Raw genomic sequence first — 18,157 nt, forward strand, 5'->3', positions numbered from 1 at the left:
GCAGTAATTCTTGTAGAAGGGGCAGTGCAACAACTGATCATTATTATTATTATTATTATTATTATTATTATTATTATTATTATTATTAGTAGTAGTAGTAGTAGTAGTAGTAGTAGTAGCAACAATAAATTGGTAGTATATCCGTATTCTGTCTGAATATCTCCTCGTTACTCTACTTTCTTGAAAGTCCCTCTTGGCCAGGGCTCTTTCGTACCTGGTCATGCCGTACCTTTTGTTTGACACTCCTGACTGGACCCTCCGTACCCTTTTGGATTTTGGGCCATTGTGTCAGCTCACTCCGCCGTTGAGAAGGGTCTAAAAAAAATATAGAATAAAAAGACCTTTCTAATTGTGTTGATTGCTATTGACAGTCATAAATGTTAACGTAAATTTGTCAGGAGCTTTTTATTATTGATATGGGTGGATTTTTTTATGTCAGCAGTAAGATGGCGTTGCAGCAACTGTGGTCGCCACTTGTATTTATTGGTAATAGTAATTCACTGATAACATTAATATCAATTATACCTACGATTAAACTAATCGTAGGTGGATGATGGAAAAATGCTAAAATTAGGTGATTATTATTTTCAGTTCTTGTAACAGTTATCGTTGATATTGACGAATGATTAGTTTTGATTAATAGTAACTAAAAAGGACACGGTATTCTGTTTTATGTTAAATGTCAGTTAGATAATATGGCATGTGAATATTTTGCAGGTAGGTAAGTTTCTAATTCTTGCATAGTAATGGAAACTAATTGAAAATAATATATATCGAATGATAGGTATTTATAAGTGTAGGGCATATATTCCAAAATAGATACTAAGATGTGATACTTTCTAAAATTATGTAATCGGTTATATTGGTACATTACCGATAATTTACTAACTATAATGATGTGTTATGGTAATTATTGTTTTTCCATGAGTATTATTTATCGGTGTTAGTAATTAAGTCATGTAAATACACTAAATATGAAGCAAATTATGCAAATATAAATCGTATAAATAAAACTGTAATTATTATTAATAGGATTATATTAATAATAGTATATCTCATATATAGTAAATGAATTACACATGATACTTTTGTAAATGTCTACAAAAGGTTCATGAATATAATGCCTTTGTGAAATACTGTAATGCAGCAACAGTCGCACTGAAATGTTGATATTATTAATTTCAAAGTTGCAAAAACCTTTAGCTTTATGAATAGCAAATAAAAGGTGAAAATCATGCAAAGATTTACACACATATATATATATATATATATATATATATATATATATATATATATATATATATATATATATATATATATATATATGGTGAATGTAATTTCGATGTTATTATTTTCATAGTTATCAGTATTATTATGAAAATGAGTAAAATTGTCATCATAAATTTCAAAGTCAGATAACCTTTCAGCATTAAAGATGAACTAGAAGAAAATTGCTTCATCGGGTTCAAAAGTGAAAGTATATAAAATGAGAGCCACAAGTCGTTGATAAATGGGAACATTTGTTTCATTAACCTGGTGAAAGGTTCGGAAGTGTTCGAAAAGGCTTTGAAGGTGACCGGAAGGGTGCAGCACACACACACACACACACACAGAAAGAGAGAGAGAGAGAGGTGGCGGGTGTCTAAATTAGGGTCTAAATTTAATATCGCATTCTTTCGTTTCATTACTTTTTGCACTTCGTAATAGAGAGGGAAAGTGGGGAAAGGGTTAATTGTGTTGCAGTTAAGGTCTGCAGTTAATGTGAAATTCTTTTTCTTTAGCATTTTTACTTATCTAACAAGGATAATTGGGGAAATATATGTAATTTTGTTGTTGAAGCATTTTAGTCTTGGCGTTTTGAAAACATGAGAGAGAGAGAGAGAGAGAGAGAGAGAGAGAGAGAGAGAGAGAGAGAGAGAGAGAGAGAGAGAGAGAGAGAGATTGTTGTTTTTATAGTTTCCTCAGAGAGAGAGAGAGAGAGAGAGAGAGAGAGAGAGAGAGAGAGAGAGAGAGAGAGAGAGAGAGAGGAGGGTGGTGTTCGGTCCAAAGTGGGTTGTGGGTTACGGTATTAAACGTAATGTCACTTTTTTATGCATATTATACTTGTTGAGAGAAAGAAATAGTCATGAAATCTAATATCGGATGCACGCGTGCCTATTAGTGTTTTGTTACTTGTGGTGTTTATATAATATGGTATTACAGAAATTTAATAAAAGCTCGTTTTGATAGTTAAGTCCTTTGACTGTATGCCGATAGCCCCGGAGAATAGATAGAAAGAGAGGGCTTTTATTTATTTATACTCACTTTTAGCGTGGGTTTTCATTAAGGGCTTATCGGTCACGTATATGTGAGGTGTTAAAGGATGTGATTCCTGGAATAATTGTGATTTAATGTAATCTATTTTATTGTTAACGTTTTTAGCTATTTTTCCTTGTTAATGTTATTATATTTTCATATAGGTTCTGATATTGTTTTATGTTGAGTAATAATGACAACCCGTATAAAATGAAACGCATTATGTGTACCTTCGACAGTCTGTGAGTGGTGAACCGTCCGTTTAATGAAGATACCATGGTACGATCTGTTGGACGATACCTAACGTCCCTGTCGTCTGGATGTGCCCCTCGACCCTCTTTTATAATTACGGTATTTTTGGCGGTATGGGTACTCTAGTGATAATAATAATGGGAATGATAATGAATGATCTAGAACCAATCCGGTGATTCATTAAAGCGTCCCAAAAATTTAGCGGAATCTCTGTCGCTACTCAGTTTGTTATTCGCATCGATTATTGGCACTTGTTGGCACAAGGGCATCGATTTTGATCTTCCAGGAAAACGAGGTTAGAGCGTCTGTCTCACCGCTGAGGATGCTCACTATTTCTCCCAGGCACTTTGCGTCCAGCCTTGCCAGTTTGACTTTTTCTCCTACTGATAAAATTGCATACGCACGAGCGAGCGCATCCATGTGTGCATGTGAGCGTATTCACATGCACAGATTATTTATATTTATTACAGTACATCATTTCCCCTGGTAAGGGATGGCTTTTTCAAGATAAACAGCAGACCTTTGACCTTGGTTACTGCCACATTTATCTTTTAACGACTGAATCAGGCATTAGCCCTGGTGTGTGACTTCCGCACGAAGAGGGTAATATGGTGGAAGTTTTGTGCAGTGGGCTCATCCTCCATTTTTTGGGGGGGGGGGGAATGAATGAGTAGTGATTTTTTTCGCTGGATGTCCCCAGTATCATTGTTGACAAAGTTAAGTATACCTTAGTTTAACCAGACCACTGAGCTGATTAACAGCTCTCCTAGAGCTGGCCCGAAGGATTAGATTTATTTTACGTGGCTAAGAACCAATTGGTTACCTAGCAACGGGACCTACAGCTTATTGTGGATTCCGAACCACATTATAGCGAGAAATGAATTTCTATCACCAGAAATAAATTCCTCTTATTCTTCATTGGCCGCTCGGAGATTCGAACTCGCGGCCAGCAGAGTGCTAGCTGAGAACGGAACCCACTCACCCAACGAAGAATTATCATTGTTGACAACTTGTATGTTCTTCATTAATTCCAGGGATATGAAAGCCGTAGCAATGTTAGTTGTCGTAATATGGCCTTTATTAACCGTCTACTTCCGACCTCACCCCCTTCATATTTCGTTCTTTTTATGGAAACTGCTTGGATACTATTATTGATGGTACGGTAGTACCATTCATTTTCCAATTACCCTTATGCATATCTTGAATGAATTGCCATTTGCATCCGCTATAGAACGATCTGTTTTATCAACCTAAACTTTTAGAAATGCCTTTCAAGTGCCAGACTCAGGCACGAGATGGCTTGCTACAGGGATCCTGTTATACTGGGTGACAGACATGTTCAAACCTCCTTCTTCCTTGGTGGGGTACATGCAAAACGGTAGTCGACTAACTACCATTATTATTATATATATTATATATATATATATATATATATATATATATATATATATATATATATATATATATATATATATATATATGAATGTTTTCACTGTATCTAAGAGTGACCTCTGAAATGTAAAAGAGCCCTACACATTACACAAAACAATAAATATCGATTGACAAGACTTCAGTCTTGATTATTATATATATATATATATATATATATATATATATATATATATATATATATGCATATATATATATATATATATATATATATATATATATATATATATACATATATATATACTGTGTATGTGTGGTTGTGCATTGTTAATGGCCATAATGACCCTGTAATTTATCGTTAATAGGTCATTAGGGTTATTATCTGTATATATTATCTGTATATATATATATATATATATATATATATATATATATATATATATATATATATATATATACTGTATATATATACATGTATCTTTATGTGTGTATATAATGTATATACATATATACATACATACATGCATAAACGAACACATATACACACAATGCATGGTACAGCACATCTCCTTCATCTTACTCCGCTGCTAATTGGGCAGTTCCCTCGTGAGTTTTGTGCATTAAATCAATTTATGGTTCCAGATGACGCAATCTTCTGCCTGTGCATGCAAGCTGGACTGTTTTGAACATGCGAGGGTTTGTGTTCGTAAGTTTGTGCGTAATTAGCCAAGATTGTTGCGTGAGTTTCGGGGTTGTGGTCAGTTTGTTGTTTTTGCTTTTATTTATTTTTTATTGTTGGTTTATTAGCTGCCATGTGTATGCAATACTTTTATACAACTTTGCGTTTAAATGTTTTTCTGTGAAAAGCGGTCACTTTTCACCGTTGTTCACTATTTGAATATTCTCGAAAGTGTTTCTTTTTATGTGCATGAAGGTTGCCGCACTTAATTCAGTGATTGAGAGAGAGAGAGAGAGAGAGAGAGAGAGAGAGAGAGAGAGAGAGAGAGAGAGAGAGAGAGAGAGAGAGAATCCTGAAGAGTTCATTTATGAACGAAGGTCATCCTTGTTGACTAAAAAAAGAAGTAAATTACCTTTGTATGTGTGTTTGTGCTTGTTTGTTATGTGATTTCCTGACTATAGTGCTCATAGATATTTTTGTGTCAGGAGGCCTGTTTTGCTGTTTGCACTTTACCATTTTCTTCTTGGGAAACCGTGATAAGAATGTAATTATTTTAATAATAACTTAAGCTTCATATTGTTTTACAAGCTGTGGCATGAATAGTAATCTTAAAATGATTTCATTGTGTTGTTATATTAAGATATATAAAAAGATCTCCAGAGAATTTGTTCGGCTCTCGTTATAAAAAAAATGTGATAATGACAGCTGAAGAGACTGCAATGCTCTCCGTTTAAAGTGTATTATATTTAGACGGCAAAATGATTGTGGAATTTATATTTCAAGAATAATAATAATAATAATAATAATAATAATAATAATAATAATAATAATAATAATAATAATAATAATAATAATAATAATAATAATAGTAATTAGGGAGGAGACATATGTAAGGGAAGTAGCATTGAAAATAATGAGTGTTTCTACGTCATTAAATTTATATAGAGTCTTCTCTATTCTTCTTAATATTTTCCTTTCATCAGCGTGTATCAAGTTTTCAAAGAACATAAAAAGTTTCCTTGTTATTTCAGTTTATTACCTCTGACGTTTCAAACATGGTCTGGCGATTATTCAAAGAGTGAATGGATTGACATGCAAGTTACGGTATATATAGCAGGCTGGGGTCGGGGGTTGGGTGTACACTTGACAGGTCGGCTATTAAGCTGCATTTAGGTCGGTCACGGGTTGATGATGAAAAGAAGATATTAAGAAGAATAGAGAAGACTGTATATAAATTGAATGCTGTAGAAACAGCCATTATTTTCAACAACAATAATAATAATAATAATAATAATAATAATAATAATAATAATAATAATAATAATAATAATAATAAGAGGTCACTTCCGAAATAGTAATAATACTGATGTTATTATCATTATTTGCCTTTTTATTCGTAATTCACAACAATTTCCCTCTGTTATGGTCAGATGGAAACAACATTATTCACCCTAACGTAAATGCCCCGGTAACTATAAATCTCGTAATAAATGAAATTCACTCGGATGTGCCTATTTTTATCTGTTATTATTACACCGTAATTCACGCCATTGTTTCTACCTGAGATACTTCTGACGTAATCTGAGGACCTTGGCGACCAGGGAGGTACAAGGATGCGATAAATCATTAGGTAAAATTTGGTCCTTTTTTAATGATCTTTCCCTTCCCGGAGGACCAGGCCTTATTAAACACAGGCCTTGAGTGGTCACCATAAATCAGTAAATCTTTCGGTAGAATGTGGTCCTTTTTGCGTGTTTCTACTTCCTGGAGCAGAAGACCTCATTGACAAATCTAGAAGGACGTAAGATATTATTATTATTATTATTATTATTATTATTATTATTATTATTATTATTATTACTCTGAAGATAAACCCTTATTCATATCAGGTCTACAGGGGCCATTGATCTGAAATTCAAGCTTCCAAAGAGCATGGTGTTCATTAGAAAGAAATACAGAAAGCAGAGATCAGTTATGAGAGAAAAAAAGATAATTTAATGAATTAATTGGATAGATAGCTAAAAGGCTAAAAAAAAAAAAAAAGCGGGTGAATTGTTGTTTGGTAGTAATGCATTGCATCTTCTCTTGAACTTATGAGGTTTTAATTTCATAGCATCCCTAGGGAGACTGTTCCACAGTCCAGCGGTGTGGGGAATAAAGAGTAACCTTTTGCAGACTGTGGGCTTCTCAGATCTCATTTTGACCCGTTAACGCTCACAGCAAGCTCCGCAAGGTCTGGTGCAAGTTTCTTAGGGGTAATGTGTTTCAGGATGAGGTTGTTAGCCCTATTCCCGTAGGAAACCAAATAGATAAATGAAACAAAGATCCTGAGCAATGTCGAATAGAGGCAGCAGATGGCGCTGACTCAATCATTTTCTTCTCGTGGTAATTCGATTCATGTTCTTATTGTATTATTTTACATATTCATGTGTAGTAAAACGCAATATGTATCCATATATTTTTCTGTGTAAAACAGCGTTAGTCTACTGCTAATAAAATCCACTGATAGACTTGCCGTTATTGTACGTCATTGAATCCGCTTTTATACACACACACACACACACACACACACACACACACACACACACATATATATATATATATATATATATATATATATATATATATATATATTTAATTATATATATATATTTGTGTGTGTGTGTGTGCAAATATGGAATGAAGTTACCGTGACCCCAGCTGCGGGATGCGCACGCAACTATCAAAGGGTCTGGACTTGTCATCTTGATCTTCTTTTAAATTGCCTCACACACACACGCACACACACATGTATATATATGTACGTATATATATATATATATATATATATATATTATATATATATATATATCTGTATCTAGTTCAGCCCTCTATAAAGACAAATAAAATAAGGATAGGAAGGTTCAGGTTCTTTAGAAAGTAGATTTTAGGAGCCCCGGGGGTTGGGGAACGGAAGTAGAAAGACAGTCCAAAGGCACTTGAGTCCAAAACTAGTCGTTGGAGGGATAAAAATAACCACTTACAAATAAATGGCTATTTTTAAAGAAATAAATGCTGTACTCTCTAAAAGACAGATGGATTCCAGGTCAAGTCTATATTTTTCTTTCATGTCTGTCTCTCTTGCTCGGCATATATTTTATGTAAATTCTTCTGAGTGATTTATGCAAATGGATGCAAATTAGGTATTCGGAACACCTCATAAATGTTGATATTTTATGGTATGGAAAACACTCAAGGTAATTGCGTACTTTATATAAAACATGCGTGTCACATAGAAAACGACTTTCACCCAGTATTTCAGGGAAAACTCATGGGAATATTATCCAGCGTATTCCCACGGGGAAATCCATTAATTGCAGATTTAGATCACTAACTGAACCGTTCAGCAAATATGAAGTGTTTGTTGGAAGACTAAACTCTTAATGTAGATTTATGGTATTTTAGAGGTTTAGATATTCGAGGTAATAAAATGGTCATTGTAAAATCTATAAAAAAAAAAAAATTAATAGTATTGTTTTTATTCCCGCTTAGATGTCAGGGCTCAGCTTGTGCGCTTTGAATTTTCAGAATGGTTGGGGTGGAATCCTTATGACTCATTAGTCAAAGTTGGTAATTTTTTGGAAGATTTCATTCAAGTCGGCATATGAGATATGCAGTACACCTAAGAATGATAATATTAATAAATATTAATTTCTCTGTTAGTTTAGAATCTCATTATGACCCACTGCCGCTTTAACCAGACTGCTAAGGTGTGTTGCAAGTTTCGTTTTTTGCCCAGACAAGGGATGTTAACACAATTCTCACTCCATTTCTATCCGGACTTGAGGCTGGCTTGGGTCTTTCATAGCGAATAGATGAGGATACCGATGATGATGACGGTTATTAGTAGCAATGTCACTGTTGATGTTATTCTTGTCATCAAAAGAAATCAGGTCAATCCATAGGGCCAAAGGTTCACACGTATCCGAGACTATATTAGGTCGCAATATCTGTGAGGGTGAAGGAATTGTGTCACGTCATCGCTCACGTTACCCTGGTGCTTCCAGTCGAGAAAGAGGAAGGGACATAGGTAGATATATAAAGAGAAAGTCAGACTGATGTATTGATAGATAGATAGGTAGATGGATATTGAGAGAGAGACATGTAAGGTAAGCACGTAGAGTATGCCAATTACATATAAACATAAACACATTATATATATATATACACATATGCACATATGCATATATGTGAATATATATATATATATATATATATATATATATATATATATATATATATATATATATATATATATATATATATATATATATATATGTATGTGATATATGTGAATATATATATATATATATATATATATATATATATATATATATATATATATTTATATATATATATTCAACTGGATGGTATCTAATGGAGTATTTATTCAGAAAAAGTTTACTCCATTAGATACCATCCAGTTTGAATGAGAGTATTTTTAGTAAGTTCTACTAATGCACAGAACAATCCAGTATTGATAAAGTTTATATCTATAATGCACAGAACAATTATATATATATATATATATATATATATATATATATATATATATATATATATATATATATATATATATAAATCATATATATATATATACATATACATATATAATTATATTTGCTGGTGTGTGTTTCAATGATCTGTATTTTAGTTTCCAAGCTACTGCTCATGGCTCCTCTAAAATAAAAACGCGGACCATAAAAAAATAAATTTTATGTTTTTTTCTAAAACATCTTTTATTTGTCCATAAAAACAAAAGCTCAAAAAAGTCATTCCCCTTGAGCTCACCTTCAGCCTCGAGTCATAATAGAAGTCCTGGTCCTTCCTTTCCATTTTGATAGTTTCTTCATCTCTGCGCCTTCTTCCTTTCTATACCCTTCCTTTATTCCAGTCTGTACTTTGCTATTAAGGTCCATCCGTTTGTCTCCTGAGTGTGTGCGTGTGTTTTTTTATGTATCTTTTATGTGGTGGGTAGGCTGCGGTGAAGTGCAGAGGTGTCTATGTGTGTGTATTTGAAATTCCTAAGCGTGTGCGTGCATGCTCCAGTGTCTTTTATGATATGTATGTTGGTGTGTAAGTGCTTTTTTTTTTTACCAGCCCCTTTGTGTGCGTGTCTGTACGCAACCAGCTGTGCAGTATTGCGTGTGTGTGTGTGTACGTGTATGTCCGTCTCTCATGTCACTGCGTACGTGTTTTTTCCCTCGTGTGCATTGAAGTGTTTCTCAGCCTCTTTATCTGCGCGTGTCTACGCCGTCAAGTGTCTATGGTTGCGTGAATGTGTTATATGTGCTTCTCTTGTGCTGGTTTTCCATCTCCCTCCCCTGCCCCCAGTACCCCGCCCCCACCCTATCCCCAACCACTTCCAGCTCCGTCGGCGCCAAGGAGAGTGCACACACACTCACGCTATGTGGCCGTTCGACTCGCGAGTCAGTCCGACGTCTTTCCTTCAGTAGTGCCTGGAACGGGTGCCAGTGAGGAAGGGTGCGTGTGACGCCGCGGGCTGTGTGTGTCTGTGTGTCGGAGAGTGTCACTGAGTGCCATATTTTTTTTCTACTGGCACTGGAATATCCTCCGTGATCGACTTAGCCGTTTGTGGAATAAATCGGCGACCCGGGTTCGATAGCGGTCGTCGATGTGAAGAAACGTGTTCCAGAATAAAGAACTTTTGATTTTTTGTTTTTAGCTGTTGTAATATTGGCATTTGTGTCCTTACGACTCTTTTCTGTGCTGTTTGTGATTTGATTGATTTACACAAGTAGAATTTTTTTCGCTTGTGTTCTGTCGCCAGGAAGGTTTACAAAGTTTTATTAATCAAACATTTCTAAATCTTTATCCTTTAAGGTCATTGATATATTACTTTTAATGTTTTAATTATTTAATCCTCCGTGATGCCATGTCACTCTTCAGAATGAGATGGTATTACTAATGAGATGCAAATACAAGTTTTCAGTACCTAGAGTTCTTAACAGGTATGTATATCGCCATATATTTTTCTATGGAGGTAATAATCTGCATTATTATGGTTGATCAGGTCCTTGTTACTTGGCCGGTATTGGTCTTTATGTTAAAATCAAGAATAAGATTTTTTTTTTACAAACATATACACTCACAAATGTATTGTGTGTGTATGTATTTATATACATGCAAGCGTGTTTTGTATAAAAGGGTGTCCACACGTACTTATTTTGTGATCGAAAATGTCTTTTGCGTTCCAATATTATTTTCATATGTGTAAACTAAATTCTCCGTGCTTGTCACTGCTTTGGAGCTCATTAATTAAACATGGAAGTTCTCGAGCAGGAGAAGAAGTAATGCTAGGCCGGACTCTCTTATTGATGTGCTCGTGGAGGCACTGTACAAGTTTGCAAGTTAGGTGAGGTTGTTTAGCCTCAGCTGCTTTGCTTTTTTGACATTTAAATGATTAATTTTTTTCTGCCAGAAATTGTAAATTGTTTTGCTGTTTTATCGATTTCAGGGGAAGTTTTACCAAAACATCCCAACCTTTGCATTTTATTTTAGTCAGCCACAAACGTTTCTCATGCAGCGCCATGCCTCGTCAGTAGCCGTATTTTTTCCGATATTATTTAGAGAAATATATATAATGCTTCTGTTTGATATCACTCTGTATGAAATGGATGCTCTAAGACTGTCTAAAGCCTATATCATGTAAGGTTAATTTGAAAAGCAATCTTTGTTAAAGGTTAGTTTTCAGATTTATTAAAAGAAAGGAGCAATCTGGTCACCAAAAACACGGACGTATATATATAATATATGTATATGAGTGTGTGTGATATACGCGTACGAAAGTTGATTGAAAAGGCTATCATATGTCTGTTTTATAATCGTGTTTATCAATATATGTCTCATGCTGGCGAGCGAGAACGCATGCATCTGTAATTCAGAATTCATAACAAGAAACACGACATCTGTCCGTTATATAAAGGTAGCTGCAGGCCTTTGCACTTTATATATAAATATATATGTATATATATACATATATTATATATATAATATATACATACATACCTATATATATATATATATATATATATATATATATATATATATATATATATATATATAATATATCTTGTTGGAAAGGAGCAGCCTTCCGGTTTCTCAGCAAGTCTTTAGTGGTGAAGGCACGACCCCCACAACATTATTCTTGACTCCAGGAGAAGCTGTTATCCAGTCACAGCCAGGTGGACGGGTTGGCGGTTGGCCGGAAGCGTTCCACGAACCTAGCAAAGGGGATTTGGTATTGTACCACAGCCACATAGCCCACATTGGTTGACTGTTTCTTCCAGAGGTAGGCGATGGAGCTGCCAGATCTCCCTGCCAATATATATATATATATATATATATATATATATATATATATATATATATATATATATATACATATATATATGTGTGTGTGTTCGTACTTACAGAAGGCCAACACACCCATTTTCTACTCAGCCAACACATTGTTTTGGGTGCATATCCTTCACTTGTCGCGTCGACATCACAACTCGTTTTGACATCCACAAACAAAATTCAATAAAATCTGGCGCCGCCCGGCGGGATAATTAGGCGAGTTTGCTCTCAAAAGCAAGAGAGAGAGAGAGAGAGAGAGAGAGAGAGAGAGAGAGAGAGAGAGAGAGGGGGTTGGGGGCTTCAAAGGCCTTCTTTTCGTTCCGATACAATGAGAGGAGAGACGCCAAGGTCGGTCCTGTTTTATTCCATTGTCAGCGAACGAACCGGTGAATATTGTTTCGGGTGTGTGTGACATGACAGGGAGTGGCTGCGCTAAGCATCGGTTTTACCTTGCATATTCTGTCCTAAGCAGATCTATCCTTACTTGATATCAGCTATCTTTACCTTACCAAGCCCACCTCTCCGGTCAATTGGGCTCCTCAACCCCACGAACTCTAGTTGTTTATCGAATTTCTGTCAGTTATAATAGTAATAGTAATGATGATAATATCAGTAATAAATGTAATAACCAGCTAACATCTACAATTACCTGAGCAATTATGATATCTCCTTGGCCTTTTCAACGTTATTCTTTGCACCTTTTAAAAGAGCGAGAGAGAAAAAACTGGAAAAAAAATGTCCCGAGAAATTTTCCAAGGCTTCGGAAAACTTTACAACTTTTTTCTTTTGGATAACATTACTCTAAACCAGGTTCGCTGTAGCTTATCTCGAAGTATGTTGAAGAAAAAAAGTGGAAGTATACATAGAGTTCATTCTGTGATCTTTGTAGAAGGCGTGATAGTAATGTATGTCTGACACTTTGGAACGTTTGTCTACATAAAGGCCGTGGTGTGTTGGCAATTTCGAATTCTGTCACCAGATTTTTCAGTTATAATAATAAAATAATATTATAAATTGGAAAAGGTCGGCGCCAGCAGTAAAAATAACAAGAATAACGGATCAGAATAATTATGATATAATAGTACAGTAGTAGTGGTAGTGAAGCTTCTCTACCCCAACCGAGGCACCTCTGTAGATCTCATAAGAATTCATATAAAAGAATTCTGCTCAGCTCAGCCCTGCCAGCAGCTTGTGTTTCCTGCCTGACGACAACTTTGTATATTCAAAACAGAATTATTTTAGGTATTCTCTCTCTCTCTCTCTCTCTCTCTCTCTCTCTCTCTCTCTCTCTCTCTCTCTCTCTCTCTCTCTCTCTCTTTAAGATAATATAATCACCTTAAGTATATTGTAAAAATAAGTTAAGAATTTGTCTCTATTTATTTTCATGTAGGCTGTTCACCTGATATATTTTGTTTGAATAACTCTAATTTAAGTCTCTCTCTCTCTCTCTCTCTCTCTCTCTCTCTCTCTCTCTCTCTCTCTCTCTCTCTCTCTTTGGCTTGGTGCAGTGTGACTTCTGCTAAACATATGCTCACCCCTTTATTCTTTATTCTTTATGTATTGACTATCATTTTTCCTATGTGGAGGTCCCATTTTTTTGTATATTTAGATTTTTTTAATCAAGTGATCCAAAGCTAATATTATTAAGATATTTTCATTACTGCCAATATTATTTTCGTGCTTCGATGATTATTATCTTATCGGTCAGCGTTTATCATATTTATCTGCTTGGTTATTAAAAGCACTTTTTTTTAAGTTCTTCGTCTCATGGTATGGGTCTCTTTTTGTATATTGATTATAATTTTATGATTTTGTAGAAATTGTTCCCATTATTGTTAGTGTGTTTGTACACATGTATTTTATGTCGCCTCTTCGTGTATTGTCTGCGTCATAAAAATTGGTTGTAACAAATAGTATTCCGAATTATTGGTAATTAGCGTGCAGATGAGTTTTCCTCAAGAGGAAAACCAAATATGAAAAAAGTTGAAACAAAGTCAAATGAATAACAAACATAAATAGAGACAAACCTACAATGAGATGTTTATTCACACATGAACCGCCATACAAGCCATACCCGCTTTAAAGGGAATATTACAGCTTGTCGTTAGTTGCCAGGAAGACCGTCCTCGACAACCAGCTTTTCAAGATCGTGGTCTGAGAAAGAGACCATGTTTCAAGACCGTTTAAGAGATCATTACCGCGTTGGGGCGTCGTCACTTCGTCTGCACTTGTCTCGCGGGGCGATTCCCTGTACCCGTGGTGTTTGGGAAGTGGTCGCTGATGAGTCCGCTGCGACAAATTAATATGCTTCTCAAGGCCTGCCTCTTTCCATGTCGTGAATGGGAAGGGAAGTTTAAGAGGGCATCTCTCGGCTCTAAATATTATGGCTTCTCAAACCTAAGATGTGTGTATATATATATATATATATATATATATATATATATATATATATATATATATATATATATATATATATATAATATATTTATATATATACTTGTTATGAGTAAGCTATGATGGAGATAACGATATTATTATTTAAGATATTACTTATATATATGATTATACGTAAGCAGACGAAGAAACGGATAACGATATTGGTCTCCATGAAAGAATAAATAATATATATATATATATATATATATATATATATATATATATATATATATATATATATATATATATATATATATATGTATATATGTATGTATATATAAGTTTTTTCACAGGTTCTTTTGTTCATAATGAACAATGCCAATGTGAATTCATTTTAGGAGGGTTGCCCATTGTTATATAACCTAATGTTAGTTTTAAATGCAGAGGTTAACGGACGGACAGCCCAATGCCTTAATGCATACGAGACCGAAGAAACAAAACGAAAATTCCTAGGACCAGGGGATGGCGATTGACCCTGATGGAGGCTACCGACCCTCCGCAGTCTTGAAAGCTGAAAGATTATAATTGTAGGAAAAATCGAAAAGACAGAGAGAATTCCACGGAATTCCGAAAGAAAAAAATTTTATTCATAGAAAAATATTTTTTTTTCTTTCGGAATTGACTTTTTTTTTTTGTTAATTTTGATGTGTCAGGATATATAGAAAAAAAGGATAATAAATCGCACGAAAAGCACCAAGTTGACGTGAATGGAGTTCATAAATATTTTGTAAAGGGACCTCATTGATGGGCGCCAAGGAAAGAAAGGTGTGTGTGCTGAAATCAAACACGAACATTTAAAAGTGAAGGCTTCTCTCTCTCTCTCTCTCTCTCTCTCTCTCTCTCTCTCTCTCATATGTATTTACCTCACCGTGTTTTTATATTTATCTCTTGGTCTATTTCTCTTCTCTGAGTTTGTCATTCTCTAATGCTTTAAGTATTTCCTTCTCCCGAGCTCTCTCGTCTTTTCTCCCAAGAATGTTTTCCAGTCGAGGCTTCTATCATCTTCAGTCTCGTACATTTCCCTTCCCGAATGGTATAATTTTCTCTCTCTCTCTCTCTCTCTCTCTCTCTCTCTCTCTCTCTCTCTCTTTGATTCCCCTCGGGGAAGGTAAAGGAACTCCCCTTTTTGTCATCCTTGGTATTTCATCGCCCGTAATATTGAAAAATGTTTGTGTGTGTTTGTGAATTTTTTTTTTAGTGGCTTCTAGGGATGCCTGTGTATCTGTCTGCCTCAGTATGATTTTCCTATGCATATGTGATTGGACGAGTTCTTGAGGAAAGGTGCAGGGATGGTGGATGAGTGAATGTGCTCTGTCAAAAACACTGACAGACTGACGTGTTCTTTGTGCGTTTGTGTAAGAAGAGGAAGGTGGGGAGGGGAATCCGAAATCTAAACCTGAAAACTTTTCCATATGAATTATAAAGAACATTAAAGGATGAAGAGAGAGATAGAAATAAATACCGTGAACTTTCTTTGATCGTAAAATGTATCCTGGATTATTTAGGAAAACTTGTCCGGTCACAGAACTCCAGTGTGATAAATCGCCTTAAACAACGTCGTTTCTCTTAATCAAAGTAGGTTTCGATCTGTTATTGGAGAATATCTTTATTCTCACTTTCAGATATTCCCCTTTGACTTTCCTTACCCTCCTTCATTCCTTTCCTTATTATTTTATTGATGTATTTATTTCCATGTCTGATATATTTCCTTTTATTTCTGTTTTTGGAACAAACATTCCTTGCGAACCGAAAAATCAAAATGTTTTCCTATAATTTTTCTGTTACGCTTTTGTAAACCCCCTCTCTCTCTCTCTCTCTCTCTCTCTCTCTCTCTCTCTCTCTCTCTCTCTCTCTCTCTCTCTCTCTCTCTTCTTCGTTTACTAATTTTAAAAATACAATTCTTCCGAATTACACACCCCCATTCTGAGCGAGAAAATTGTCAAGGGAACAGAACGTTCATCTTCTGGTACGATACGTCCCATCGGGAGCTGTGGGATAAGGGACGAAATTGCTTCAGCGAAGTTGCTTTATCTTTGTGTCAATAGGACGCAGGTCGAGTGTGAGAGAGAAAGAGTAAGAGAAAAAGAAAGACTTTGCAGAGAAAAGACAGGACTTGCTTACAGATATATATATATATATATATATATATATATATATTTTCCAGAATATATATATTAATATATATATATATATATATATATATATATATATATATATATATATATATATATATTTATATATATATATATATATATATATATATATATATATATATATATATATATATATATATATATATATAGAGAGAGAGAGAGAGAGAGAGAGAGAGAGAGAGAGAGAGAGAGAGATTACCTGTAAAATACTAAAGTTTCCAAGCTATTTTGTTGTACATAGTGTAGACGGAAAATAAAACTGTGAATCCGTTGTGTATGTATGTGTTTGTCTGCGGGCGGGGTATGTGTGAAAGGAGAGAGAGAGAGAGAGAGCGCGCAACACATTCATTCTTAAATAAACATACTGGAATGCTACTTCGTGTCAAAAACATGTGAAGCTCTAATGTTTTCTGAGATATGTTGCATGATACTGAAATCGTTTAATAAACTTACTCGACCGAGTCACGAAAAGTAGAGCCCATGCATGAAATAACGATAAAAAGGAAGCAGAATGTAATACGATGATGAATGCAGTTTTTAAAACGTAGACAGTTGTATCTGTTTGTGTATGTCATATAAAATGTTAGTTTTACTAATTTTGCATTTTATTCAGAATCTATTTTTGTTACTTAAACCCCCCCCCCCCAACAATTCTCTCTGAAATGTTTTTGTTATTAGTATATATGTTTGTTTTTGTCTTATTTTCGCATATCTTACATAACTCTTTTTATGCATATAGAAATTTATGTCCGTATCCTTTCCATCTTTCCCTCCTCCACCTTGTTTATCACTCCTAGCGGTAGTCCATAGTCTGTTAAATGTTTATTTCGCCTCGTGAAATTGATGAAAGACGAGCGTGTAGCTTGCGTGGCCCGGTAGAGAATCGAGCTGGGGCTGCAGTAGCGCTGTGCTTTTGTTTATGTTCACCGCGTCGTCCCCCTCGTCTTATCCTTGTTTGTATTATAGAGGTGAGAAGAACGTTCATTTTGACTGCTAACGAAAAACTGCGCTCTCTCTCTCTCTCTCTCTCTCTCTCTCTCTCTCTCTCTCTCTCTCATTCATCCTTACACACAACACACGCGCACACACACATATATATTATATACTGTATGTGTGTGTGTGTGTGTTTGTGCGTATGTTCGACTGCGCTAGAATCTTTAATGTGTTTGTGATGCATCTCATCTTACTGCTGATGTTCATATTCATGGGTGTAAACTACTGTTGGCATAGGGTAAGGAATTCGATCTCTCAAAAACGTATTGTGAGTATTTCGATGCTGTTATACTGTTTTGAAAGAGAGAGAGAAAGAGAGATATTAAACGCTTTAGTACTGTGGAAGAAACAGAGAAATTTTAAGAAAGTGAGGTCATTTAAGAAAATTTAGAGAGGGAGAGAGACTGACGGAACACTGATCGTTCGTGTCAGTTATTTTTTCCTCTACCTTGTCTTCGCCTTCATTTTAAACTCCTGATTGCGACCCACACCCATCGTCTGATTCCCTAGAGCTACCAGAGTTGCAATGGCTCTAAAGACATGTAACCATATTACTTCA

General features: G+C 35.0%; 1 protein-coding gene across 43 annotated transcripts in view; it reads left to right on the forward strand.

The window, feature by feature from the left end:
* The window catches only part of LOC136831307 (echinoderm microtubule-associated protein-like 2), a 370,899-nt gene that overhangs the window by 171,169 nt on the left and 181,573 nt on the right, over positions 1 to 18,157 (forward strand). For 8 of the 43 annotated variants that reach the window (XM_067091466.1, XM_067091467.1, XM_067091453.1 and 5 more), the window contains exon 1: positions 10,111 to 10,138. The exons of 33 other annotated variants lie outside the window; for them this stretch is intronic. The gene's annotated coding sequence lies outside the window, so the exon portion shown is untranslated. Of the gene's footprint in view, positions 1 to 10,110; positions 10,139 to 18,157 lie in introns of those variants that run through there. 2 more of the 43 variants (XM_067091458.1, XM_067091478.1) reach the window with 1 other exon arrangement.

The sequence above is a fragment of the Macrobrachium rosenbergii genome, chromosome 48, assembly GCF_040412425.1.
Source record: "Macrobrachium rosenbergii isolate ZJJX-2024 chromosome 48, ASM4041242v1, whole genome shotgun sequence".
NCBI classification, from domain to species: domain Eukaryota; kingdom Metazoa; phylum Arthropoda; class Malacostraca; order Decapoda; family Palaemonidae; genus Macrobrachium; species Macrobrachium rosenbergii.